The sequence below is a fragment of the Prionailurus viverrinus genome, unplaced genomic scaffold (assembly GCF_022837055.1).
Source record: "Prionailurus viverrinus isolate Anna unplaced genomic scaffold, UM_Priviv_1.0 scaffold_38, whole genome shotgun sequence".
Taxonomy (NCBI): Eukaryota; Metazoa; Chordata; class Mammalia; order Carnivora; family Felidae; genus Prionailurus; species Prionailurus viverrinus.
In genome coordinates this window covers 1,289,055-1,315,613 of record NW_025927606.1, presented here as the reverse complement: position 1 = coordinate 1,315,613, position 26,559 = coordinate 1,289,055, and the positions used below count along the sequence as shown (strand labels likewise).

At 61.0% G+C, this 26,559-nt stretch overlaps 1 long non-coding RNA gene across 2 annotated transcripts in view; it reads right to left on the bottom strand.

The window, feature by feature from the left end:
* LOC125158832 (uncharacterized) overlaps positions 1 to 26,559 on the bottom strand; it is a 60,503-nt gene that overhangs the window by 9,830 nt on the left and 24,114 nt on the right. The window contains exon 1 of one of the 2 annotated variants that reach the window (XR_007149538.1): positions 20,853 to 21,270. The exons of the other annotated variant lie outside the window; for it this stretch is intronic. This is a non-coding gene — a long non-coding RNA (uncharacterized LOC125158832). Of the gene's footprint in view, positions 1 to 20,852; positions 21,271 to 26,559 lie in introns of those variants that run through there. 2 annotated transcript variants of the gene reach the window in all.

Here is a 26,559-nt window from a genome sequence, read left to right as displayed (position 1 = left end):
AGGAAGGAGCAGGATGTTTTCCAGGTGGAAGAGACAACCTAAATCCAGGCAGGTTCGAGGTGGGGCTGAGAGGTGGGCTGTATGGCCTGGGAGAGCCTTGGATATCTCGTCGGGAAATTGGGACTCTGTCCTGTAGGTAACAGGGCGCCTGGGAAGCAATGATTATTAAGCGAGGGAGTGAAACAATTAGGCTTACTCCTTAGGAAGATCACTGTTAGTGCCGTAGAGGCAGGGAGCGTGGCTTAGAGGCTACTGCACTGATCCGAGCAAGAGAAGACAGGCACACACAAATAGGAATGTCACCGGGCGAGATTTGCAAAGCGCTGTGGGAATTTGGAGCAAGGAGATGCTGAAGACAGAGGTGACTGAGGCGAGTTCCAGCCGGTGGGCGCTCTGCGTTGAGCCCCGAAGGGGGTGGCCAGGAGGGGAGGGGCCTTCCTTATTCCTTGCTGCTGAAGAGGCATATGTCATCACTGAAGCAGGGCTGCAAGTGAGCCTGGCTGGAGGGGAGGGCACATCTTCCCGATGCCCGGCGGAAGGACCCGGATGGGGTCCTGGAGCCACATGCTGGGAAGGGCGTGCCCCCACGAGGTTCAGGAGGGTGTGCTGGGGGAGGGTGCACAAGGCGGGTTGTGCATGCACATCCCCATCAGGGACCCCAGGAGGAAGCTCCCCATCCCCCATGTTTTTACAGCTGTCTGAACCCCCACGGGGCCGTCCTGCCCAGGGGCCACCCCCTCAGCCAGAACAAGTCCCGCAACTTTCCCAGAGTGGGAAATCCGAGAAGGAGAACCTTGATTTCAGGTGGCCGAACACGGGACTGTGGGTGAATCCAGGTGACGCGGCCACGGGGTCTGGAAGCGTCTCCTGCAGCCCCTTCCGCCGTCCCTCTGCATCTGTCTGTGTCTCGCCCCGGGAGGACCAGGGAGGTCCCGTGGCACGCAGCCACGGGCGTCATTGCTGCGTGACCCACATGCCTTGCTCTGTGCCTGGCACGGAAACGATGCTCAAAGAACACGCAGGAATCCAAGCTGCCGCTTGGCCCATGAGACAAGTTCTGGAACCAGTCCATAAACATACCTTTAAAAGACCAGCTCCTTCGGCTCAGCTATGCGAACAGTCAGCACCTTTTTATCCAAAGAGAGAACTCTGAGCCTCTTTATCTGACCCCCGGAGACTCAGCAGGGCCTGCGGGCTCTGAGCAAAGGGCCCACACAGACAGTGGGAGGGAAGCGAGAGCCGCCGGTGCAGCCTGCCGAGGCCGGGAGGAGCCCCGTCCCCCGGGTTCCGGCACGTTTCCAGCGGTGACGCCCCGGGTGCCGCCCCAGGACTGACCTGTGCGCAAGCAAGTGTTGTGGGCTGAACCTTTGCTGCTGTTTTCTCCCGCGCGTCTGTCTGCTCCGACGGGCGATGTTTCCTGACGGCAAGGAGCGCGGAAGGGGACACCGGGGCGCCGTCCCTGCGGCCAGGCTCTCGGCTAAGTGTACGGGTCTCACTTCAGCCTCGCGGGCTGGCGCGCAGCGGGGCTGCCTCAGCCGGCCCCTCGGACGCGGCCGGTGCACCTGTTGCATGAGGGCGTTTGGGGCTCTCTTTATCCCTGTTTTGCAGATGAGGACGCCAAGGTGCAGAGAGGTTGCTGTCTCATCCAAGGTCACACAGCCGATAAGATAAGCAGCAAGCTGGGAACGAATGCCTTTAACTAGGAAACCACACAGAGTCTCCCGGCATTTGGACCCCTTAGTACTTGCTGGGTGGGCACAGTGAGCCCAGTGGCTGGTGTGCACGTCATTATCACCATCGCTCTTACCAGGGCTCAGGTGTGACGGGCAGGGCTGGCAAACGGGAGGGCAGCTCCCAGGACGCCCAGCCCGGTGTTCTCGGCCCCGTGCCCAGCCTCCGTGTGCCAGCGTGGTCACCCTGCTGAGCGCCCTGGGAAGCCCCACCTCTGCCTCCTGGGGACTTGGGGCGTCCACCCTCAAGGGTCCCGGGGCTCTTCCCACCCAGGGCCTGGGCCAGCTGTCCGCCCTGATCCCCTGCCCGGAAAACTCAAAGGTCAAGGCAGTGCAGAGACCGAGAGCATGGGCCTGGGAACTCTGGTCAGGCACTCACGGGAGACAGGCTGCTGGACGGGCTTCCTCGTATGTGCTTCCTGGTTGGGACCATGGGGACAAGGGCAGACCGACCTCTTAGGGCTTTTTTCCTTTCCCCAAACCAGCGGTGTCCACGTTCAGCTCGAGGTGGGCAAGCTCCCGTGGACGAGGGCACAAATCCCCCCAGTGGCCAGGCCTGGGCACAGCAAAGGTTCCATCAGAGCCGGCACAAGCCGTTGTAGGACCTGCGGCTCGGGGGGCGGGGGGGCGTCCTCCCGGGGTCACTGCCGGGGCACACTGGACATAGCCATGCTCCATGAGGTCTTGGAGATTCATTTGCACGGTGGCCTCTGTAAATGCTCCAGTCTTCTCCGTTGCTGGCGGTCTTTCAATGTCTGCACATCCCTCCGCTGGCTTCCCCATCCGCCCGGCTGGACACTGGGTCATCTCCAGTGTGGGGTCTCACCAGTAAAGCCGCATGGACATCCTTTTACCAGTCTTCTGGGGACCCGTGCACGCGCTTCTCTCGGGCACGTGGCCCAGAGGGGAATTGAGGAATGAGTTTAGACCCCGCAGGCAGTGTTGGGGAGCTTTCGGGACATTCCAGACGGCGACGCCCGCAATCCTCGATACTCTGCTGGGCCTGAGCTGGGTCCCGCTGTGACTGTAACTCACGTTTCTCTGGTGCATAATGACGCCTGGGAGCATCTCACGTGCTTCCTGAGCATTTCAGAGCTTCTTTACAGAAGTGGTAGCTCTGGGCTCTTGCCCCACGTTTATTTGTCTTTTTCTTATTGATTGGTGGGAGCTCTTTATATATTGTAGGTATGAGTCCTTTATCAGATATGTGTGTTTGGAATATTTTCTCCCAGTCTGGGGCGTGTCTTTTTGCTTTCTTAAAGGGGTGTTTTGGTGACCAGGAGTGTTTGATTTTGCCGGAGTCCCTGGGACCGACTTCGTTATGGCAGTGCCGTGTGGGTCCCCTCTTGGAACTCTGCCCACTCCAAGGTCCTCAGCGCATCATCAATGAGCACATTCCGGTGCCCTGTTTCTTCCATTTCAGCCCTGCAGACTTCACACGGTGGGGGAGGTCTGTCCTGTCCCTGTCCCCAGCCCCTGGCACCACACCCAGTGCACCGTGGGGGGAACCATGGGCTGGGGACATGTGAGGTGCCCCCCCAAAAGCCCAGGCTGTCCCTCACTGCCTCCCCCCTCAGCACTCGGAGAAGGAAGATGCCCTGTGACAGAGTCCCGGGTTCAGAAGGCCAGAGCACAGAGCCGACTCCCAGCCAGCTGCCCTGCCCACTTCCCCAGGGAGCCCGCCGGGACCTGAGTCATCTCCCTGCCTGGTCCGGACACCAGGGCGTCCCGGGAGCTCAGATCTTCCCAAAAGGGAAGATCAAAGTCCCAGCCCCACTTCAGAGGCAGGAATTTGATTGCAGAGATAACTGGGCTGTGGGGTGAGCGACCACAGAGATAACGGGAGGCGGATCATCGGGTCGTTTGAAACCCTAACTCCCCATGCACGTGAGAGACTCCCCCAGACCCTCTCCTCCTGGGATCCTCGCGGGATTAGAAGCCCTCGGTTCAGGAAACTCAGAGGGAAAAACCTCCCCCGGGACCCTGGAAGGACAGGGCAAGCAATCCAGAAATCTCTTGGCTCACAGGGCGCACCGACCTCGGGGCTGAGAGCAGCTGCGGCCGCTGCCCGCCTGCACCGACTGCTCTCGTGGGCCTGCGCCCGCGTGTTCCCCAAAAGGCATGTTCTAGAATGTTCACTTTGGTGCTGACGCTAACAGCCCCCAACTGGAAGCCAAGGCGGGACCGAGAGGTAAATCGGGGCGTGTCCGGACGATGGATGAACGTGAGCGTGTACGGTCACAACCCACACCCACGCGACCGTGTCTCCCGACGGGACCCTGACAAAGGAGCCAGACGGAGAAGAGTAAATACTCCACGACTCTGTTGTGCGCGTTTCAAACCCGGATGACCTCACGGTGCTGCTGGGAGCGAGGAGAGTGAGTGCCCCGGGCAGGGGGGCACAGGGGCCTGGGGGCCGTCCTGAGCAGGTCTGCTGGCTCGGCTCACGGACTGTCATCCGTGCGGCCCCCGCCCCCGCCCCCTCGCCCACGTGCGCTGTGTACCACAGTCCAGGGCTTCTCTTCAAAAGGGGGGCATCGATGGGGCGCCTGGGCGGCTCGGTCGGTTAAGCGTCCGACTTCGGCTCAGGTCACGATCTCACAGTCCATGGGTTCGAGCCCCGTATCAGGCTCTGTGCTGACAGCTCGGAGCCTGGAGCCTGCTTCGAATTCTGTGTCTCCCTCTCTCTCTGACCCTCCCCCGTTCATGCTCTGTCTCTCTCTGTCTCAAAAATAAATAAATGTTAAAAAAAAATGAAAAAAAAAAGGGGGAGCATCGGGGCGCCTGGGTGGCTCAGTCAGTTGAGCAATTTCGGCTCAGGTCGTGAGCTCACAGTTCGTGGGTTCGAGCCCCGCGTCAGGGTCTCTGCTGTCAGCAGTGAGCCGGCTTCAGATCCTCTGTCATCCTCTTTCTCTGCCCCTCCCCCTCTTGTGCGCATGCGCGCGCGCTCTCTCTCTCTCTCTCTCTCTCTCTCTCAAAATAAATAAACTTTAAAAAATAAACCAATTTTTAAAATAAATACAATTTTAAACAAATAAAAAGGGAGGGTCGGCTTCATTGTGGAGAAAGCTGGGCTCGCCCCTGGCGGGTGGCCCGGCGGCCCCGCACCGCCCTCGGCTTGCGAGCAGGACACCGGACAGAGGCCACCCCGCGTGCGCCAGGCTGACCCGTGGACACTTGGCTGGAGCCCAGGAAGCCCGGGGATCGCAGAAATGGATAAAAGTGATATAAATGTGGCGGGATCGACAGGGTCCCGCGTTTCGTCCAAAGACAGAAACAGGGATGGAAACGCGGAACAGAGACTGGCCGTGTGAGGAACAGCCCGCCTCCCGCTCCGAGGACGGGCTATTTATTTGCACAAGAACCCACACGGCTCTCTTTTCATCCCCTCTGGAGCACATGTCATGTCGCCAGGAATTTCACGGCTATTAAAAGCTGCAAAGGAAAAATCCTCTTAGAACTGCCTGTTCGTAGCGACGGGCAGGCCGGTCCTCAGAGCAACGAGGTGGTGAAGCTGTGGGAGCCGTGACGGTCCCCAGAGGCCACTGCAGATGAACGCACACCCCGCCCCGCGGCCCAGCGGGGCCACTTCTGGGCCGCCCCGACCAGAAGACGCACGCCAGAATGTTCGCGGCTGCCCTACCCAGTGCCCACCGATGGGAAGACGGAGAGGCGACTCAGGATGTATTCTCACCATGGAATATTCCACAGCAACGAACTCGAAATCCGACAGCCACAGACCCACAAACGTGATAACGATCAAGAGAAGCCGGGCACAGAGGCACGCACGCGATACGACTCTGTGGCCATAAAGCCCGAATCAGACAAAACCACTGCGGTGACGGGGTCAGCACGGCGGTCCTGGGAGGGGTCGTTGTGGGAACGGGACGGAGCAGGAACTCTGGGGGACTGTGGGGGCAGGGCCACGTTCCGTGCCTTCTCCTGGGAGCTGGTATCGCGGGGGTGCCCACCTGGTACCCATCCCTGGGTGTCGCGCTTTTCCGTATGTACATCCTACTCCGGTAAAAACTTAGTGCACGTTTAAAGCACGGTTTCTAAACGTGGCCTAGCTCTTGACCGAAGAGCTGGAAAATCACCCCAGGAGGAAGGACCTTCCCGAAGGACCCCTCGGAAGGCGGGGACTGATGGGCCCAGGCGCAGAGCGGACGGTGCTCGGACACGAGGCCACCGTGCCTCCTCCTTCTCGCCAGCCCAGGGCCCCGCGCCCAGAGGTGGTCAGTGAGGGCGCCATAAAGAATGAATGCTTCTGAGCGAAACTCTGTGTGGAAGCCGCCCTGTGGCCCCGAGACAGGGGACAGGCTTTGCCGCCAGCCACAGAGGCCCACGGGTCTGGGGCCAGAAGCAACCGTCCCAGATGGTGTCTGCAGAGTCCGGGACGGACCTGGACGTCCACACCTTCTCCTGATGATTCACCAAACGCTGGTGGGGTTGCAGCTGCAAGAGGTTTTGCAGATGTGAGTGAAGTCCCTCACCCGTTTGTTTTGAGTCACTCTAAGGGAGATTACCGTGGGTGGGCCCGGCTTAATCAGTAGCAAGGTCTTCATAAAAGGATGTAGGTCTTCCCCGAAGGAGACTCCAGACAGGCGCGGGCTCTGCCTTCCCTCCGGATCGTCCTTCCCGTCTGCCGCCTGAGGACCACAGCTGCGCCCAAGCCCACGGGACCCCGGCCTGCTCATCGCCGTCCTCCCCGGCCGCCTAGCCTGCCGTCAGTGGCCGTGCTCGGCCCCCACAGCCAACACCTGGTGATAAACCTGTCCCTCTTTCCATCCATGCATCCCTCCGTCCATCTGTATATCCCACGGCGGGATCTAGATATCTGGGCACATCGCTACTACACGTGTCTGTCCACCCGCGTGTCTACACCCTCTTCGGCTTCCCCGCCCGAGCCCGGACACCGACGCCTGCGTGTCCCCCCACCGACAGGTGCCAGCCCCGGGGTGATGGCTAAGCGCCCACCTGTTAGGCAGGCAGCCCTGGCCGGTTGTGTCACCTGTGACCTCCCAGGCTCCTCCCCTGCAAAATGGGACAATCGTAAAGCACCTTCCTCACCGTCACCGTGAGGATGAGAGACGTCAGCGCGGGTAGGGCGCCTGGAGAACGCCTGCACGCGGTAAGGACCGTGCGCGGGTCAGCTCTGATTTCCTGCGCGTGACGGGGCTGACAGGCGTGTCCGTGTCTCCCTCTGTGCCAGAGTGGGGGCTGGGCTCTACCTGTGCTCCCTAAATCTAGGTCCCTCAAGGGGAACCCTCCCTGGTACGGTTTCTGCGTGCCACGCACACTTGTTTGCTTCCCTATGTTTCTTTTACTCGACTTCTTGTAACTCAAAACCTCCTTTAGAAGGGAAACTGCCCATCTCCGGGAGCAAAGGGGATCCGGTCGCACCTTGGACGCGGGGAAGGCCAGCACGGAAGGCGGCACGAAACCCCCCACCGGGCTACAACCCCCAGACCCGGGGGCTCTGAAAGACACACGATTTGGGTCTGGTTTTGGTTTTCTCTTGCTTTGTACGTTCAGCGCGTGCTCACCGGATGGTAAAACCTCGAGGTCGTTCGGTGTATTTATTCCAATCCCATGAAAATCGCGTCTCGCTGAAGAGACAGAAACAGAAAGAGGGCCGTGAGCGAATGGATGGGAGCCCGTGCACCTGGCACAGGCTGAGGGCTGGGGAAGCCTCACGGGGGTTCGGGCGTCCCTAGCCTGGGCATGCCAGCCGCCTCTCCTGCGGCGGGCGCTGGGGCTCGGCCGGGAGCCGCCAGCATGGGACAGGGTGGAGGCTCACAGGCGGCGGCCGTGTTCTCCACGCGCTGCGCATCGTAGGCATCAGGGTTCCTCGGTGCCAGAATACGCTTCTCCAATTCAACGAGAAGACGTTTCTGTCTCCTTTCCGCGCAGCACGGGCCGCCGAGTCCAAAGACCCCCCGACTCCGTCACCTGCTAAGCACGTACCCGGGCGAGTCACTGGGCCCCGCAGAGTGACCCTCCCACCCTGGACTCGCGCTCCACAACCGATATGCCCGCTGTGGTGATATGTGACAGCTCTCTTCGTGTCGCCGTCGGCCACAGCTACACCCCCATGGGGACGGCGGTGCTGGCGGGGGGGAGAGAGGCCCCCGGGAGCCCCCTACCAGGCTGGCTGCCACGGTGGCCCTTGGGGACCCTCCCTCTGGCCCTGCCCTGTCCCCTTTCCTTCCCCGCCCCCCTCCGGACTCCCACGCGCATGCTGGGAAGAGTCCAGAAACCCCCAGCATCTTCCGTGCTCCCTTCTTGTGCCAAACGAGGGCCCGCGGGGAGAGAGGAGCCTCAAGGCCGAGGGAGGGTGGTCATCCCGGACTTTGGAGGCCAGCAGTCCCTCTGAGACTCCGTAAGGACAGTGCTCGGCAACACAGCTCTGGAGTTCTAGGTGGTTTCCATGGCTCGGGACTTATAACCTTATTTTCTTTTTTCCCATGTAAATGCCTTGGCCCCCAGCCAGCCTCTGACCAGCAGCTTGTAATTATCCGCGTGTGGAGAAGGGCTTGCAGTGTCATGGGGAGCAGGGGCCGGAAGCCCAGGAGCTTTCCTGCTCCCCGGGCCACAAGGAAGCTCTGCAGGGCAGGGCAGGCCAGTCTGGGGGGACCTGGATGTGTTCTCAGAGCCACACCCACTCGATTCCCTTGTGCCTGGAAGTGCAGTCCATGAGGGCAAGGGAGGACCCGTCCCTCCCCCGGGACCGTATCAGTCAGCGCACCAGCTACCGTAACAAACAGGACCCGTCCCTCCCCTGGGACCAGATCAGTCAGCGCGCCAGCTACCGTAACAAACAGGGCCCGTCCCTCCCCCAGGACCGGATCAGTCAGCGCACCAGCTACCGTAACAAACAGGACCCGTCCCTCCCCCGGGACCGTATCAGTCAGCGCACCAGCTGCCGTAACAAACAGGACCCGTCCCTCCCCCGGGACCGTATCAGTCAGCGCACCAGCTGCTGTAACAAACAGGACCCGTCCCTCCCCCGGGACCGTATTACCCAGCGTACCAGCTGCCGTAACAAACAGGACCCATCCCTCCCCCGGGACTGTACTAACCAGGGCACCAGCTGCCGTAACAAACAGGACCCGTCCCTCCCCCGGGACCGGATCAGTCAGCGCGCCAGCTACCGTAACAAACAGGACCCGTCCCTCCCCCGGGACCGTATCAGTCAGCGCACCAGCTGCTGTAACAAACAGGACCCGTCCCTCCCCCGGGACCGTATTAACCAGCGTACCAGCTGCCGTAACAAACAGGACCCATCCCTCCCCCGGGACTGTACTAACCAGGGCACCAGCTACCGTAACAAACAGGACCCGTCCCTCCCCCGGGACCGGATCAGTCAGCACGCCAGCTACCGTAACAAACAGGACCCGTCCCTCCCCCGGGACCGGATCAGTCAGCGCACCAGCTGCTGTAACAAACAGGACCCGTCCCTCCCCCGGGACCATATTAACCAGCGTACCAGCTGCCGTAACAAACAGGACCCATCCCTCCCCCGGGACTGTATTAACCAGGGCACCAGCTGCCGTAACAAATAGGACCCGTCCCTCCCCCGGGACCGTATCAGTCAGCGCACCAGCTGCTGTAACAAACAGGACCCGTCCCTCCCCTGGGACCATGTTAGCGCACCAGCTGCCGTAACAAATAGGCTCTGGAATTTCCACGGCATCACACAACCAAAGTCCATTTTTCACTCTGGATGTAACCCAGGGTGGATCAGCATGGCATCACACACTCATTCAGGGACCCAGGCTCCTTCTACCCGTGGCTCCATGTCCCTGGGGGCATCCAGTTTCCTCTCTGGGATGCTCCCTGTCCCGCCAGCAAATAAAGGAGAAGGTAGAGAAGGCACATTGTTCTTAACCATGGGGCCCGGAATGGCCCACATCATTTCTGCCTCGTTCCTGGGGCAGCAACAGGGCACCCGGTCCCCCCTAGATGTAGGGGCTGGGGTGAGCCGTCCTCCTACACCCAGGGAGGGGAGACCACACCTCTTGAGGCTGGCCTATGGCTACTAGAAGACTCATGAAATACTGGCTGAGGTCGACTGCATGCAACCCCCAGCCAGCAGCAGTAGGACTTGCTTTGAGCACCCCGGGATGACGGTTCTGGGGACTCTGGAAGAGCCTTAGGCTGCTATTGCAAAGGCTCAAATATCTCTATAAGTGTAGAATGAAGAATACACTCTTTGGCCCACCCCATCCAGCAACAACACTCCCTCCTCATCTGTGAATTGATTCCTCACCCTACAGACCTTCCCCCTAGATTCTTGGGTGGCCCCAGGAAACAGCAGGCTCTTACTCTACTAACATCTACATTATAGGCAAGTGCTTTCAAATTGCATAAATGCTATGCACATAGCATTCTATTTGTGTGGAGAAATCTTGACAGTAACTCCATGCAAATCAAGAAAGGCTCTCTTGTGCAGTCAACAACCTGCACAGCCGTGCCCAGCAATCCTGTCATAAGTTCTGTCATCTGCTCAGCCTTGGAGTGGGAATGGTGTGAGCCAGTCCTCAGCCCAACCATTGAATCACAGTGGGAAGGAAATGAGGTCATCTAATCTGGCGGTTTTGAAAGCTCCACTCCGTCTCCCTCTAATTCTCTAAAACCACTGGTCCGGTCCAACCTCCTCACTTTCCTACAGAGGCTCTGAAGTTCAGATGGACCTGGGACTTTCCCAAGGTCACAGAGCCCTGTGATTGGTTACAATCAGACAGCACATCGGTTTCAAACTCCCCGTCTGGCCATCTGGACCAGCACTGCTCCCCCACCCAAAATAAGGGTGCTTCTAAGTACAAGGGTACTTCTAAGCTCTCTAGCTGCCGTATTTTAAAAAGGAAAAAAAAATGCAAATAAAAAAGAGGGGCGAACATTAATTTTAATAATATACGTTCTTTAACCCGAAACATCAACATGTAACGTAAGTTAAAAATATAATAACGTACTTCACGTTCCGTATTTCACACTAAGTCTACAAAACCTGGCATCATTTTACGTCCTAATTTAACACGTCCTAATTTGGATGCTAAACCTTCACCTAAAATACTTGATCTGTATTTAGAGCTCATAAAATTTATACTTGGAAAGGTAGGTTCATATCCCCAAGTTGACCCAAACATGCTTTGGCGTTTCCTTAACAACTGAATCGGGGATCTATGTTCACGTTAAAATTAATTCAAATGAAATAAAACGGACGTCTCAGCCCCTGGCTCACACGGGCCACATGACAAGGGCTTGGGGCTCGTGGAGACCGTGAGGAGGGGTTCAGCTCCGGAACTGGGACCAAATCTACCCTGAGCCCTGGGAGCCTTCGTTACAGGAAAACTACGTTCGGGGCGCCTGGGTGGCTCCGTCGGTTGAGCGTCCGCCTTCGGCTCAGGTCACGATCTCGCGGTTCGTGAGTTCGAGCCCCGCGTCGGGCTCTGTGCCGACAGCTCGGAGCCCGGAGCCCGCTTCGGATTCTGCGTCTCCTTCTCTCTCTGCCCCTCCCCAACTCATGCTCTCTCTCTCTCTCTCTCTCTCTCTCAATAATACAATAAGTAAACGTTAAAAAAAATTTTAATTAAAAAAAAAAAGAAAGAACAAACTGTGAGGATGACCTCTTCCCCAGGCGCATTGGAGAAAGAAGCGATCGCGCTGGGAACATAACAGGGGCTCGGGGAGCACTCATCATTCTCCCTCTCCTGCGGTCCTGCCCCTGGTTTCCCAGGGCTCCCGTCTGACACATGGCGGCATCGTGCGGCCCCTCGGCCTCCCACAGCAGAAAGCGGCCTGAGTCTTCAGCAAGAACAGGCCGTGGGGCCACCAGTGTGCCTGGGGACACCCTAGACGAGGCCTGGACGCGGAACCCGGTTGATGGCGAGGACCGGAGGTAGAGCCAGTGCCCCGACGCCCCACAGACGCACGGGCCCCGTGGCTGCGGACGGTCTGGTTGCGGTTATGGGGCCTCGGGGGGTGGGTCCCACGTCACCTACTCCTTTCCTAGGGGTCCTGCCCCAGGGCCACCAGCTGGGAGCTTAAAACAACGGAAACACGTCCTCTCCCAGCTCTGGGAGCAGGAGTCTGCGATCCGGGTATTGCCGGGGCCGGTTCCTTCTCAAAGACTCTCAGGGAGGATCCTTCCTGCCTCTTCCAGCCCCAGGTGCTGCCGGCCATCCTCAGCGTTCCCGGGCTTGTAGGTGCACCGCCCGGATGCCCGCGCCTGTCTCTACATGGCCATTGTCCCTCGGTGTGTGTCTGTACCCAGTGTCCCTCTCCTTGTAGGGGACTTAGGACCCACTCTAGTCCAGGCCCAGCTCATCTCAGCTTTGTTACATCTACAAAGACCCAATGTGCCCAAAGGGCACGTTCACAGGCACAGGGCGTGGGGGGCGGTGAGGACTTGCTCACATCTTTGGGGGGACCCAACTATGGTGCTTTATAACCACCGAATTTCAGTCCACCTCGGAGGCTTGTGTCTCTGCGGTGCAGACAGAAAACAGACCAGGAGTGGTGGGAACCTAGCACTCTCAGCTGGTCCTCCCCAAGCCGGGGCTCCCAATCCGCTCCCTCCACCAGGCCCTTCTGGAATCTCTCGGGCTCTTCCAGCTCAGAAACTGGGACAATGCTCTGTAAAACCCCAGCCGACCCGTTCAGGTTGGAGCCTCCCCACTTAAGTGACCCAGGGTGACAATTCTGATTGATTACGACCACTTTCCTGGGGACTCGACCAGGATTCTGGAAAAGGCAACTTGATATTTCTCTGTTCCTTCCAACCCCAATGAACCTGGAGCACGAAGTGGAAAACTCCAGACACAGCGTGTAAAAATGGATTTTCCCCTAATTAGCCAATGAGGGGAAGGCCAGGGGCAGCCTGTCTTACTCCCGCAGAGGGACACCCCCACCTTCTGGAGCCCCTCCAGCCCCTACCTGGCCCCCACGCTGCTCGGCCCCGTGCCGAGGGGCAGACGAGATCAGGCAGAGGCTGCACACAAGCACCCAGTGGATGTGCACGTCCGGGACAGCCACCTCGGGGACCACACGGGCCCTGCACCGAGAAGCAGAAGGGCCCTGGAAATGTCCACAAGATCCGTCCTCCAGCCTGGCCAGATGGGCTCTGGGGCGAGCGCGGGTGCCAGCGGGGGGCCCCTCCAGGCGGCGACGGGGCGAGGGCCAGCTCCTGGGAGAGGCTGGCAGCCCAGAGCTGAAGGCTGTCCCCAGGTGACAGCGGGGGCACGGCTTCTCCAGATGCAGCCACAGCCTTCGTCTGGGGAGGATGAGGCTTTGATCACAGCCCTGTGTCTGCCGGCTGGAGCCCGACCATTTTCCTGCATCTCATTATGGGAGCACGGGGCTGCCAGCACATGAGACAAGCCTGGCATTCTCTCTTTGACCTAATAAAGCCTTTCTGAATTGCTCTGCTGGTTCCTGGGGAAATGAGGAGGCCTGCTCCAATTACCGCCATAAGAAAAGCCTCTTAGAAAATGCCGGAGTGCGGGCAAAGGCAGGCTCCTCCTGCCTGCCTGGGAGCAGGGCTCGGAAATCCCAGGCGCCTTCTCCAAACAGCCCCTGAGAGGAACCTGTGTGGCGCATCGGGCTCTCTGGGAGAAGGTGGGGGCCTCTGGGGGCCTCCGAGGGCCCTGTTTTCCTCCCGCAGGATAGGGGGGCTCTTGTCTGCAAATTGGCAGGTGAAATTGAGCATTAAGGAAAAGTCAGCCTGGCCAGGTCAGGGTGGAGGCAGAAAGAATTTGGGTTTGGTAGGAAAGATGGCAAAATATAGTGGGGGGGGGGGGGGGAGGGAGAGAGAGAGAGAGAGAGAGAGAGAGAGACAGACAGACAGACTTTCACAAGGTGCTGGGTCTCTGAATTACAATGAGGCAAGCCTTGCAGGACTCGGTCAGAGATTGTCCAGTCTGGGTTTGGAAAATGGTGGGATTGATTAGGTTGCTGCTCAGAGACCTTCACCTCCCGCCCTTACCTCCAACTCAGGAGAAAGGGACTCTAGAAATCGCTGAGCCGGGTGTCGCAGGCGGCCGACCCCTGGTTGGCAGGAGATTTAGGGAGTCCAGGGAGAAGGGAAGGGAGTGGAAGAAGCTGTGGGAGGAGCCCCTATCCCAGGAGAGGCCCCGGTTGTCTCCATGGAGAGCAGGACAGATGGGGTCCCCCCCCCCCAAGAGCCGTCCCCTGGGGGAGCAAGAGTTCCTAGCCTCTAAACCCCCAGGCTGATCAGACCCTGGATATGAGCTGTCTCCTGCTGTGGCAAAACGGTAGAAGATTGCACAAACAACTGCACACATTGGTCTGAGACTGAGCTCAGAGATGCAATCATACGTCAGATTTTCTTAAACAGCGGATTTTTCTAATGAGCTTACGTCCATGATTTTGGTGGAGTGTTGGTGTTCTTGTTTTTAGGATAACGGCCTAATTTGCTCTGCAACGTCAGTCCCCTTGAAGCAGATTCACTTTTCCGCGCACAGCTTACCTGCCTCCAACTGTACCCATGCCAGAGGTCGCGAATCAATCACAGAACACAAGAGCCCCTCCCCCCAATGCCAGACGTCGCGAATCAATCACAGAACACACGAGCCTCCCTCCAACACAGCCCTTCCATCATGACCCTCTCTGTGCCTGAAGCTCGCTCCCTCCCTCTCCCCTCCCGAGGCTAGGTCTCAGTTCATGTTCGCCTCCAAAACTACTGTCCTGGCCATCGCCCTCTCCAGACCAGCTGTCTCTGCCCGTGCCCACCCGATTACAGCACCGCACAGGGCTGCTCGCTTTCTGCCCTTCCCGCCAAGTGTGAGGGTCATCAGAGCACGGGTTAATGTCCCGTTCACCGCGACCCCAGGGCCTGGCACAAAGCCCCACGTACCGGGAACGCGTGGTGAGCATTGCAGAGGTGTCCCCAGATCCCTTCCATCCTGCCTCGTCGTGACATAGACACAGGTGAGGAGGGGCCGAGCCTTCCCCAAGGTTCAGGTGTCAGTCCTTATCAGAGAAATCAGCCCAGGTAAGTCAGACCTAAAACACACATAGCATTTCATTCCTCTGGCCAGAAGGACTGGTCCCCGAATGGACACGTGATCCATCTGGGGCCAACAAGATGTGATGGGGCACTTGCTGGAAGCTTCTGGGTTCAAAGAAGAGTCCATTCTTAGGAACAAGCTCTATCCCCTTACAAACGGAGTGGTTATAGAGGTGATGCCTGGAACTTTTGCAGCCCGGAGCGCTTAATAGATGCCAGGCTTGGTAAATGTCAACAACTCTATGAAGCGGGTACTACGGCCATAGCCCTTTACGGGTGAGAAAACCAAGGCCCAGAGAGGCTAAGGGACTGGCCTGACGTCACAGAGCCGATGGGCGGCGGAGCCTGGGTTTGAACTCAGGAGGCCTGTGGCCCCAGACTCGGAACACTGAACCGCCTATCGTGTCACGACGATCGTGTGCATTTGCCACGTCCGGACATTCTACTTGGAATATCTCACCGGACGTCAGAGCAACCCCACAAAATAGCATTACATCCCGCTTGACGGATGGCAGAGCCGTCTCTGAAAACCAGGGGAAATGCTACATCCGTGGACGGGTGGATGAAGACGGGAGGCCGGACCCGTCGAGTGGCCCTGACTCGATCCCCGTGCTCCCGGCCAAGACCAGGCTCGGGAAGTTCCCGTCACCCCTGGAGCAGGCCCTTGGGACCGAGAGCCTCATCCTGTCTGGGATCGCCGAGGGCCGCCCTGGGCGCCGAGTTCCCAGTAGCTTCAAAGGGAGCCCAGAGCCAGCCGAGGTCCCAGGGGGCGCGGACAGCAGGAACGCCCGCCTGGCCCCCGCCGCTGTCGACGCGCCCCGCTGTCAGACGTCAGAAGCGCGAGGCGGCTTTGGTCTCGGCCGTCGGCGGATGCGACCAGGGCAGCGCGGAGCCAGGCGCTTCTGGGAACCGTGCCGGCATTTCCACGTTCCGTCAGCTCGGCCGAAGCGCCCCAGAAACCACATGCAGAACAAAGTCTCCGGGGCTCTGTCTGGAAGGCGAGAGGATTAGGGGGGAGAGGACGGCGTGCCACTGGGGAGCCTCCCCAGGGCCTGGGAACCTCTCCAGGCCTCCCCTGAGCCGACCGGCTCCCCCGGGATGGCTCGGGGGGCCTAGCGCTGCGGGAATGACAACCGGCAGGCGGCAGGGGGCGCCTGTGTCCTGAGCGGGGGCTCGCCAGCCAGGGGTGCGGGCCCTCACGGGCCTGGTCTGAGCCCCTCAGACGCCCCGAGGTAAGGACCTCGCCGTCCCTCTTTCTCACATGGGCTAAACGAGACTTGGGAGCCTGGCGGGCGACGGGGCCGGGTGCCAACGAGTCCGCTGCGCCCCAGGGGCCGCGCTGGGATTCTCACGTGCTTCTGTTTGCCTTGTTTTCACAGAGAGCGTGGTACAAAACCAAGAAAACAGAGGAAGTGTCATGGAGAGTCTCTGCGTCTCTTACAGATGAGGAGACTGAGGCCCAGGGACGCGAGTGACTTTCCCGAGGGCTCCACCCGCTCTCAGCCGGGACAGGAGCCACTGGGGCTGGAATCAGAGACTCAGATAACTTCGAGGTGCTCGTGGCCGAGGCTGGGGCTGGATGGAGGGAAGCAGTGAGGGGGTTGTGCGGGTTGCCGTGGGGGGTCAGGAGGACGTGAGCGAGCATGGGGACCAGCTGGCCGTCCGACCTGCCACCAAAGGCCCGCTCAGAAAGGCTGTCACAGACCTGAGCCCCGACACCCCCACGTGGAGGTGGGAGTCAGCCAGCGCCATCGGGACCACCCTAGTCACCAGCCTCTGTCCCCAAGCCCTGCTGCCCACCCAGCAACCTACTCAGATGGGAGGGAGGCTCCGGGAGGGAGGCTCTGGGTGGGGGAGGGGGTCTGAAGGCCTGGGGGGAGGCTCCTGGGTGGGGATCCGGGGACACCCCGGGCCAGGCTCTGGGATGGGGAGGTTGGCTCTCAGGAAGAGGACAGGGAAGGCAGCCAGGATGCACGCTCGAGTGCACACAGCCCCCGAAGGGCGGACACACACCCGCCCGTGTTCTCTGCGCTCCCACAACCCAGGCGCCCACTGGCTCCCCGGGCAGGTCAGGACGAGGGTCTGGGGATGGTGGGCACACACAGCCAGGTAGGCTGCTCCCCTCCCCAGACCGGGAGCCCCTGCTGCGTCAGGTGCCCTCCCGGTGCCCGGGGGGAGGCTGGTTGCCACCGTCTCTGCCCGCCCCGTCTGCCCTTCTCCTTGTCCCGTCTCCGGGTGTCCCCGAGACACCGGCTCCAAGTTGGCTCCCCTGCATCCCTGTGGGTACAGCTCTTGCTCCACCTGCTTCTGTTCTCAGTCCGTCTCCCCCCACCTCTGCTCTCTCTGTCTCTCTCCCTCTCTCTGTGGCTTGCTCTGTCTCTCCCTCCCCACCCCAGGGGCTTCTCCCATGGACATTTCCGGGACAACCCTCTCCCAAACCCCACAAGCGATTCACTCTCGTGGCCTCAGAGCCCCGCTCAGAGCCACACGCCTGGGACCAGAGGCGGCCAGGAGACGGGTGTGGGCCTGGGGCAGGGTGGGCGGGGGCTTCACTGTGGGGGCTGCAGGAGGCAGAGAGCAGCCAGCCCCTTCCCTGTCACCCTCCGAGTGGGCTGGGGGAGACCTCTGCAGAGGTTTGCATCTCGTCAGTGGCCTCCCCCGCCCCCGGGGGCTCCCGGGAGCAGCCTTCCTGAGCCCCCCCAGAACGTGTGGAGGGACGGGCTCGGTTCTCCTGGAGACAGACGTGCCCAGGTGGGTCTGAACCCATCTAACCTGCTTCTCCTTTCTTCCAGAACATGCTTTGTCCACTTCAGGAATCCTGGACCTCCTGAGGTCTGCCTGGAGGTGGGGTCAGCAGCGCCCCCAGCCCGGCCTCTGGGGCTGCTAGGGAAAGCCCTGGGGCTGTGGAGCCGGGGAGCAGCACAGGAGCAGAGATAGACAGGGGTGGCAGGTGGGAGGGAGGACGGGAGAAAGGTCCGGGGCGGCCCCGAAAGCCAAGAAGCAGGCGGGCTCGCCCCACGCGGCACAGGAAGACGGTGGTGACCGAGGCCAGCCCCGAGCTTGGGAACACGTGCCTGCTACCAGCTGGCTGTGTGACCGTAGTTTCTAGAATCTTCACACAAGAACTGACGGAGACTCTGCTTCCTCCCAGGAGCACAGGGTCTAGAGGCAAACGCGGCCGAGGAGACAGCTGCCCAAGCTTCAGACACACGGGCCTGGACTCTGGGTTCCAGTCCCCACTCTGCTACCTGCTGGCTGTGTGACCTGGGGCAGATGACTCAACCTCTCTGTGCCATGGTTTCCTTACCCAGAAACCATGACTAATAATCCGCAGCATGGGTTTGTCAGGAGAACGACACGAATCGATACGTGGAAGGCGACCACGAGCTCCCCTGCTGGACCACCTGACAGGAGGCGCTGAGCAGGGCGCCTTCCTGCCAGTCACCCCACGTCAGTCAGATCAGCCATGAAGAAGCAATCGGACATACCCAAACTGGGGGACGGTCTGCAGCATAACCCCCCTGCCCTGTGCAGAAGACGAGCCCACGGTCACGGTAAGAACGCGCAGCCCTCCAGCCCCACATACTCAGCCGCCGAGTGCCATGCGGGGTCCTGATCCTGAGGGGAAGCCCTTGTCAGGCAAGCACTTCTGGGCCGTCTGGTGGCCGGGGACCGAGGGCTGATGGCGGGGACACGGAGAGCTCCCTTGCCCCGCGCTGGCGCCTCTTTCGTAGGTGTGAGATGATGTCACGTTTTAAAAAAATATAGGAACAGGTTAAAAAATAATAGAGCTGCACCCGCAACCCACAATAATGGCGGTAAAACCCGGAGCAAGATCAGCAAATGTTCCGGAGTGTTAAGGACCTGTTGGGAACCCACCGTCCCCCCCTCCCCCGCCAGACTTTCTTCCCGATGAAGCAGACTTCTGTCCCCCAAGTGAGCCCGTGTGTTTAGGGCTCAGCCCCGCCTGCCTCTCCATCTGGGAAACTTTCTCGTGCTAGGGAGACCCAGAGCTGTGGCCTCAGGCAGGCAGCCTGAGCAACTCTCTCTCTCTCTCTGAGCCTCAGTTTCCTCATCTGAAAGCGACCCACAAGTGACAGCAATGACACGAGGCAAATGTTCAAAAAGGCAACAGAAAGTAGGCCTTTTCTGTGTGAGGCTGTTTCTAGGAACCATTTTCATGTCTTTCCTCCAAGGCCAGGGTTCTTGTCCCCTACCCCTTTGCTTCCTTTCAAACACGGGCCTCCAGGCCAGCAGGCTCCTGGGCCGGATGCAGGCCACCTCCAGGCTGGACAGGGTCCCCTGGAGCCACTGAGCTCAATTCGAGGCCTGGGGGGGAAGTGGGGCCATAAACCTCCCCCAGCCCAGTGACAGGATGTCACGGGAGATCAAACCGTTATCAGAATCAAAGCCGCCCAGCTGATGGATGAGACTCCAGGATCCAGGGGCCCAGGCGGCCAGCCCCTCGCTGTTATGGGGCTCCGAGAGCTGCAGCCCCCTTGCCAGAAGGCTCGGCACACTTTAATTTGGGCCAGAAGGTGACTTATGGCCTCCCGGGAAAGATGCTTATCTCTCTCCGCAGGCAGGGAGGGGACCGAGGTGTCAGCAGGCCTGGAGAGGCTGAGCCGGGAGGGAAGGACCAGGCTGCCGGCCAGGGCCTCCCGTCCCCACCCTCTCCTCCGGGCTAGTCCCGACAGCTGGAGCCCCACATGGCTCTCAAACGGCCCAGAGCTCACATTTTGTCCACAGCCGACAGACGTACCAGCCCAGAGCACTTCTCCCAGGAGGCTCCGGGGGGAGAGGTGGGAGTTGGCACCCTGACCTCATGCGCAGGGTCAGAAGATTCCAGAAGGGCCAGGCCGGTCTGGAAGCTACATAAAGCCCCAGCCTCAGGGGGGCCCCTGAAGGTTCACAGAGCTGTCAGGGTGTGATGTCCACCATGTCAGGGTCCCGGAAGCTCAGTCAGAACCCGGAGATGAAAGGAACTCAGCTGTCATTGCTGGAGGCGCCAGAATAATTCTGGTGTGGTCTATGCCCGTCCGGCCGCCTGGGTTCGAATCCTGACTCCGGTGGTGCTCCTCCCTCCGTCAAACAGGACGGGCAAAGGGGCGTCCTTCAAAGGGTCACCCTTCGGACTCCGTGAGCCGCTGCTGCGCCTGGCACGTGCCCGAGATCGCTTTATTGTTATTAATATCAGGGTACGGACCTAATAATAACGTCGGGGAAGGGCTGTGGTGATGGTGCGAGACTGCACAGCCGAGGCTTTGCTGTTTGACTTGTGTTTTCCAAACCTGCCTTCCTCCTCTAAACGCGGGTTCGAAGCTCATGAACACCGCAAGAGATGCCCCACGCGGCCAGGCCTGGGGCAAGGCGGCCGGTCCCCCCCGCCCCGCCCCCAGCTCTGCTTCTTGGAAAGACCCCGGGCCCTGCAGGGCCACACTGCGCCCCCTGCAGGCTCCTCGCAGTATTGGCAGCCCGTGTAGACGCTGCCCCGCGCAGAGTGGAGAGGATCGCGGTGCTGCCCCGTCACGTGCGCGAGAAGCTTCCCCACGCAGTGCGTGTGCGTCGGGTCCCCGGGCCCCGCAGCCCCGTGCTCCAAGACTGAGCCCCTCCGGTCAGTGTCGCGGGCCACCCCCACCCCCCACCGGGCGCCACACGTGGCCTGCGCTTCCCCTTGTTCAACGGGGAGGGAGCGAATGGGTAACAGAGAAAACAGGAAACCCTGTGGAGACACATGGCGAGGGACGGACGAGCAGGACAAGACCGGGCAGGCCGGGGACGCCGATCTTCAGCGCTCCGGGGATGGAACAGGGACTCTGGACACCGGAAGGCCCGGGCTCCAACGGTCCTCTGCCCCCCACTCGCCGTGTGGCCCCAGCACAAGACGCCCCGTTCTGGGAGCCCCTGATTTCCGTGCGCAAAAACAGTCCGCAGTTTCTCCCTCGTGCGCTGTCTGCCACGTGAGCTCCCCTAGCCCGGGGCGTGTCCACCCGACGCGGTGGCGACGAGAAGGGCGGTCGCGGGGAGCCCATCTGGCCGGCGGCCTTCCCAGTGCCGCCCCCCCCCCGCCCTTGGGGATATCTTCAACGTACCAGCTCCAGGACGCGCAGTGGAAACCGGCCGACGGCGGGCTGGGCAGGGAAGGCGGAGGCGGGCCCAGAACTCGTCCGTAGGGGGAAGCCGCGGAGGACGGTTCTCCGGACGCCGTGTGTGCGCCACGCCCTCGCGCGCCGCGTGGGTCCCTGTCCGGGGTCCACCTCGGGAGGCTGGGGCGGGGAGAGGGGGTCCGCTCGCCCGGGGTCCGCACGGACCCTTGGGCAGAAGCAGGGTCCGAGCACGCACCCGCCTGGCGCGGAGGCCTGGTTCTTCTGCCACCCGGGACGGACCCTGTACTCGGGCCTTTGTGGGAGTCGTCAGCTGGAGCCACGCCCCGAGGGATCACACGTCTGCTTCACAATTCCAGATCACCATGGTGGGCAGCGTGCGTGTGTCCCGGGGGCCTGCTATCCTCGGAGAGGCTGCGTCCCCTGTCTGGGGGTGGGGGGGGTGGAGGGGGGTGCCACCTTGACCCCCCTGACAATGACGGGGGTGGGGGGTGGGGAGAGGGGGTCTTTAAGAGGCAATACTGGGCCTGGGGCAGATAAGGACCAGTTGAATGCAGGTGATTATAGAATGTAACTTGGCCACATCTGACCTCAAAACCCGGGGAAGCTGGGCAGACCACAGCCCCCACGATTCGTCTTTGGAACTCCGGCTCTGGGATCATGGGATCTGTCAACGAGAAAGGATATTTGATCTGCAAACGTCCGATTCATGCGACACGTCCCAGGGTGGCCGGGAGGCGGGCTGCACTTTGGGGAAGCGCGTCCAGCGGCTCCGACCGCTTCCTCTTAATTCTTCTGGGTGCGTGAGTTCCCCCGAGGGTCTTTTCTTCTGTGACCCTGCCGCCTTCTCACATTGTTCTGTTTTTCTGACAACAGCCGGTTGCCCAGGCAACCCCCCCCTCCCCCCCGGGGAGCCTGAGTCAGACCCACGTCTTCCCTGCGGGGAAGTTGAGCCCTTAACCCATCTCTGCATCCTCCACCAGCCGCCTCTTGGCGTGACCTCAGAACAAGCGCGCCAAACCCCAGGCAAAGAGCTCCCCTTCCCTGCGGGGACCCTTCCCGGGCGCTGAGCCCAGCGGCAAGAGGCAGCTGGGCTGGGACCCGGAGCCAGCGTGGCCCCAAGACCTCACGCCCTCCCAACCCTTCCTAACAAACATACACAAAGTGCCCAGGTCCGTGGTGCGGAGCGGCCCACGCGAACAGCACCCAGAGAGAAGCAGAGCGTCCCCCGCCAGAACGCCCTCCGCCTCCCCTCGTGGGCACCCCGTCCCCCCACGTCCAAAAGGGCAGCCGTTCTCCTGACTTCCAACCAGCACAGCTTTCTTCTGCCTGTTGCTGAACTTGATACAGACCGAGTGGCACAGCGTGTGCCCCCGGGGGGCCTGCACCGGGCCGCCATCACGTGGGTGAAGCCACACACGCGCTCACGCTCCTAATCGCGTGGCCCGCTGGCTAGTCCGACCCTCTGGTTTTTACGGATGAGAGCACAGAGGCCCAGAGTGGGAACGTGCCTTGCCCGAGGTCACACAGCAAGGCTAGCAGCCCGGTCTTCAGACTCCACATGCGTTCAGTGGGCTTTCCCTGACCCCGAACTGCTGGGGGGCCGTGGATCTCGAAGCGTGGCCAGGGGACCGGCGGCATCGACGTCACCCCGGACGCTTGTTAAAATGCGGATCTCCAGGTGCTGCCTCGCACCTGCGGAATCCGAATCCCGGAGGAAGAGGCGCGGGGCTCTGCCTTTTGGCCAGCGGGTCGGGGGTTTCCTGGGCTCAGGGAATCCCTGCGAACCCCGAAGGAGCACCGTGCAATTCTTCGTTTTAGCCACTAGGGGGAGCCAGCGCCCCAGAGACACAGCCTCGCGCCCTCCAGCGAGCCCCAAACAGCGAGTTTTACCTGGCGGCTCCGGGGAGAGCCTCACGGGACGTGACACCAGTCGGCAGTGTTCAGGGAAAAGTACTTTTGTTAACACGGGAGGCAGGAGACCTCGGTCCCCGTACCACGGGTCCCTCCTGGGCCCCAAGCATCCCACCTGTGGCCCCAAGTGGCCGTGGCCTCGGCAGTGCCCTTGGCTTCTGTGAGCTCCAGATTCCGCCCCCCCCCCCCCCCCCCCCGTCGGCAAGGCAGGGCTGTCTGTCGCACCCTCCTGGCCTCTGAGTCCCCAACCCCGGCCTGGATAGTTCACAAGGCGTCCACTGACGTCCTTAAGACATTAGGAAACGCGAGGCAGTGTTGTCACACTGTGTGACTGGAGGGTTCTGTGCCTACGTGTGAGGTCCGGAACTGTGGCAGCCACCTTGGGCCCATGAGATCCCCAAGGCAAACATGATGAGGACGGTAATGCTAAAAACGGAGCCGAGCCTGGAGCTTCCCTCCCTCGGACCCTGTAGCGAGGCAAGTTAATAAACCTCCTGACGGCTCACTCCAGCCGGGGACTCCCCCGAGTCCACAGCGGGTCAAGGTGTGGGGCGCGAGGGAGCTGCCCGGGAGCTGGGTTTCTACGTAGTCACGCAGGGGCCCCTTCTGCGTCACACCAGCATGCTACCCGCTGCTTCGGTAAATCAAAGGAGGTTCCTAGCGCCGCGCAGCCCGCGGCTGGCCTGTCTATAACGGACACCGTCTCCTTCCGCGGGTTCTGCCACCCCCTGCGTGCAGCCAGGAAGCTCCCACCTAGAGCCGCCGGGGTCGTACGCGGAGGGCTGCCCGCCCCGGCCCACGGTGCAGTGAGGGAGCCGAGGCACGGGTACAGACACCTCGTCCTCACCGCCGGCCGCCTAAAGCTCTTCTGATTACGCGTAGTTGTCGTCTATTTTTTTGTTTTCCATTCTTTCCTATCAATTGAGCACGTATGGATACACACACTGTCTTTTCACGGGGACAACTAACGCGGGGGATACAAGCTCAGAAGCCCGCACCCATCCCTGGCGGGTCTCCCAAGAGCCCCTCTCAAATCTGGATCCGCATAGCATAAACCTCATCTGTAAGGAGGAGACTGAGGCTCAAAGAGCTCCCCTGCCCGAGGACGTGCGGTGAGAGCGGCCCGGCTGAGGTCGCCTCTCCTCCGAGTTCTGTCGCGTCAGGTCGGCGAGCCACGTGCTGAGAAGGCGGGCTCAGGGCCCTGCATTCACGTGCTTCCCAGGGAGGAAGGAGAGAGCGCGCCAGAATCGGGGGAATAACTATCCCGGTGTGTGAAGACGGAGCCCAGTCCCTCCGTGCCTCTGGAGCTGTTTCCGAAGACGCCGGACCGAGGCTCCCTCTGAAGGGCGATTATCTGCTTCCAAAACTGGGATCAGCTCTCCCCCGAAATAACAGCCTTGGTCTCCTTAGCGGAACTGAGGGGCAATCCCGACTACGGTCAGAGGCCCTGTACTGCTCCCCGCTGACCCGCTTGAGATCAGGGCAGGGGTCAGAATCCCCAGGATGACCTCAGTCCACCCTCCGAACATCACAGCTCCTAAGAACCTGATGACCTCTCCCGCTGTCCCACCCCCGCCCCACGGGGCCCCTAAACCCTTCGCTTAGGAGCGACACACAGCCTAAGATTTAGAAAGGCACAGAGCAAAGTCGGGCTAATGACATAAGCCATGATCGTTGCCCTTACCGGTACTCACGCCAGCCCCGCCCCACGTGCCTCGGCCATCTGTCACTTTTCTCAGCCTCCCGAGGCCTCTGCCCCCCCCCCACCCCAGCCCCAGGGGCCTGTACTCCTAAGCCATGGTGGCCTCCATGAGCTGCACTCGGCGTCCCCCCCCCCCTCCCGTCGTCACTGGGGTTGTAAGGTCACGTGCCGTAGAAACTTGCAAATCACTCTACGGCGGGGCTCTCCAGACATCAGGGGAGGCTCCCGTGGAGCTTGGAAGACCCCGAGCCCCCGGCCCACGCCCCGGGAAGGCTGAAGGAGAGCCTCCAGGGATGGGTCAGCGGTTGGTGAACGTCCCAGACGGTTCCACCGTGCAGCCCGCGACCTAGACGAGCGTGTAAGGGCAGGGCCGTCAGTTAAAAGTCTCTGTGGGTCACCGTGACCGAGGTAAAAAAGAGACAAAATGAATTAATTTTAACAGTCTGTTCTATGCCCCCCGATTTTTCCAAAATGTTATCCTTTTAACATGTAACCGGGCATGGAAACATTCACTAGCAGGGCGTTTTAAGTCAGTCTTCTCTACGAAGTTTTGCAAATCAGCTGCGGATTTCAGACTTGGGGGCGATCTCAGTTCAGACTCACACGTGGCTACCACATGGCGCGCTCACCTGGCCAGATGGGCAAATCCCCACTCTACAGATGGAGAAACTGAGACACCGGGAGGGGAAGGGCCTAGCCCCGGCCCCGCAGCTGGGGGCAGCAAAGGGGAGGCAGACACAGGTGTCCCGGCCCCGCCCGGGGCCCCCTCTCCTCCCACACGCAGCTCCAGGTGGTTCCTGGCCGCACGCCCTGTCTGGGGACTCCCCCAGGACGTGGGAGGGCACGGTGGAGAGCAAGGCCCCCGGTTCCCGCACCCCGGAGACCGAGCCATCCCCCGGGCAGGGTGGCTGAGCGCCATGCCACACACCGGGAGGACTTCTCCGCTGTCCGTAGTCACCCTTCCGGCCGCCCTCGCAGAGCAGTGGCGGGCACTTGGGGCTCTTCACACCTCGCCCGGCACGGCGCCCAGGAAACAGCAGGGGCACGGGGCAGGGGCATCTCCAGAAACCGCTGAGCGCAGACAATCCGTAGGACGGAAGTTTCCAGGGGTCCCGGCATCGTGGCCACCGGGCAGGGGCCGCTCAGTCCCCGTGGCCTGCCCGGCCCCTCCTGGTGGCTTTCCTCGACAGAACCCCTTCCAGTTCTTGGGGACTCTCGGTGGCCCGCCCCCGTCACCGCTGTACTCTTTCTGCCGTCAGGGTACGGCTTGCGCATACGTGAGTCTTTCCCCACCAAAGGGAAGGTGCAGCAGGAGGCCGGATCTCCCGCCGAGGCCCTGCGCCCGGGACGGGGGGCCTGACGCCCAGCCGCTCCGCCACAGCCCGTAAATGACCCGATTCACCAGGTCCGGGCTTCGGGAACCCGGAGACGTGCGCGTGGTGTCTTTAGCGTGGGGACTAACCCGGGTGCAGGTTTGAGGGGGAGAAGGCCGCCATGCCATTTCCGCCACCAGATTCACAGGTTGGTGTCCATCCGCTCAGGGGTGGCAAGGCGTGTCACCCCTGCCAGCTTAGAGCACCCCCGGGGGCCCGTGGCGATGACGAATCCTGTGCAGTAACGAAGCATCCAGGAAAAGGGGTCTCACTTCCCACCCCAGTGGAGGGACAGTGTGACTTCTTTTTCTTTCTTTCTTTCTTTCTTTCTTTCTTTCTTTCTTTCTTTCTTTTTTGAGAGAGACAGAGCACAAGCAGGGGAGGGGCAGAGAGAGAGGGAGACAGAATTCAAAGCAGGCTCCGGGCTCCGAGCTGTCAGCACAGAGCCCGACGCGGGGCTCGAACTCACGAACCGCAAGATCATGACCTGAGCCAAAGTCGGACGCTCAGCCGACGGAGCCCCCCAGGCGCCCCTGTGATTTCTTTCTTCACGGAGCAGCTAGCGCTGGGGCATATTATGGGCGCCTGCCCCCCCATAGGTCTCTTTCTCGGCTCGTCCTGCCTGGGGTCTGCCTCCTGGAGGGGCCCGATGCACATAGTAGGGCCGGAACAGCCCGGGTGTTACTCAAGGCGGGGGACAGGCCCC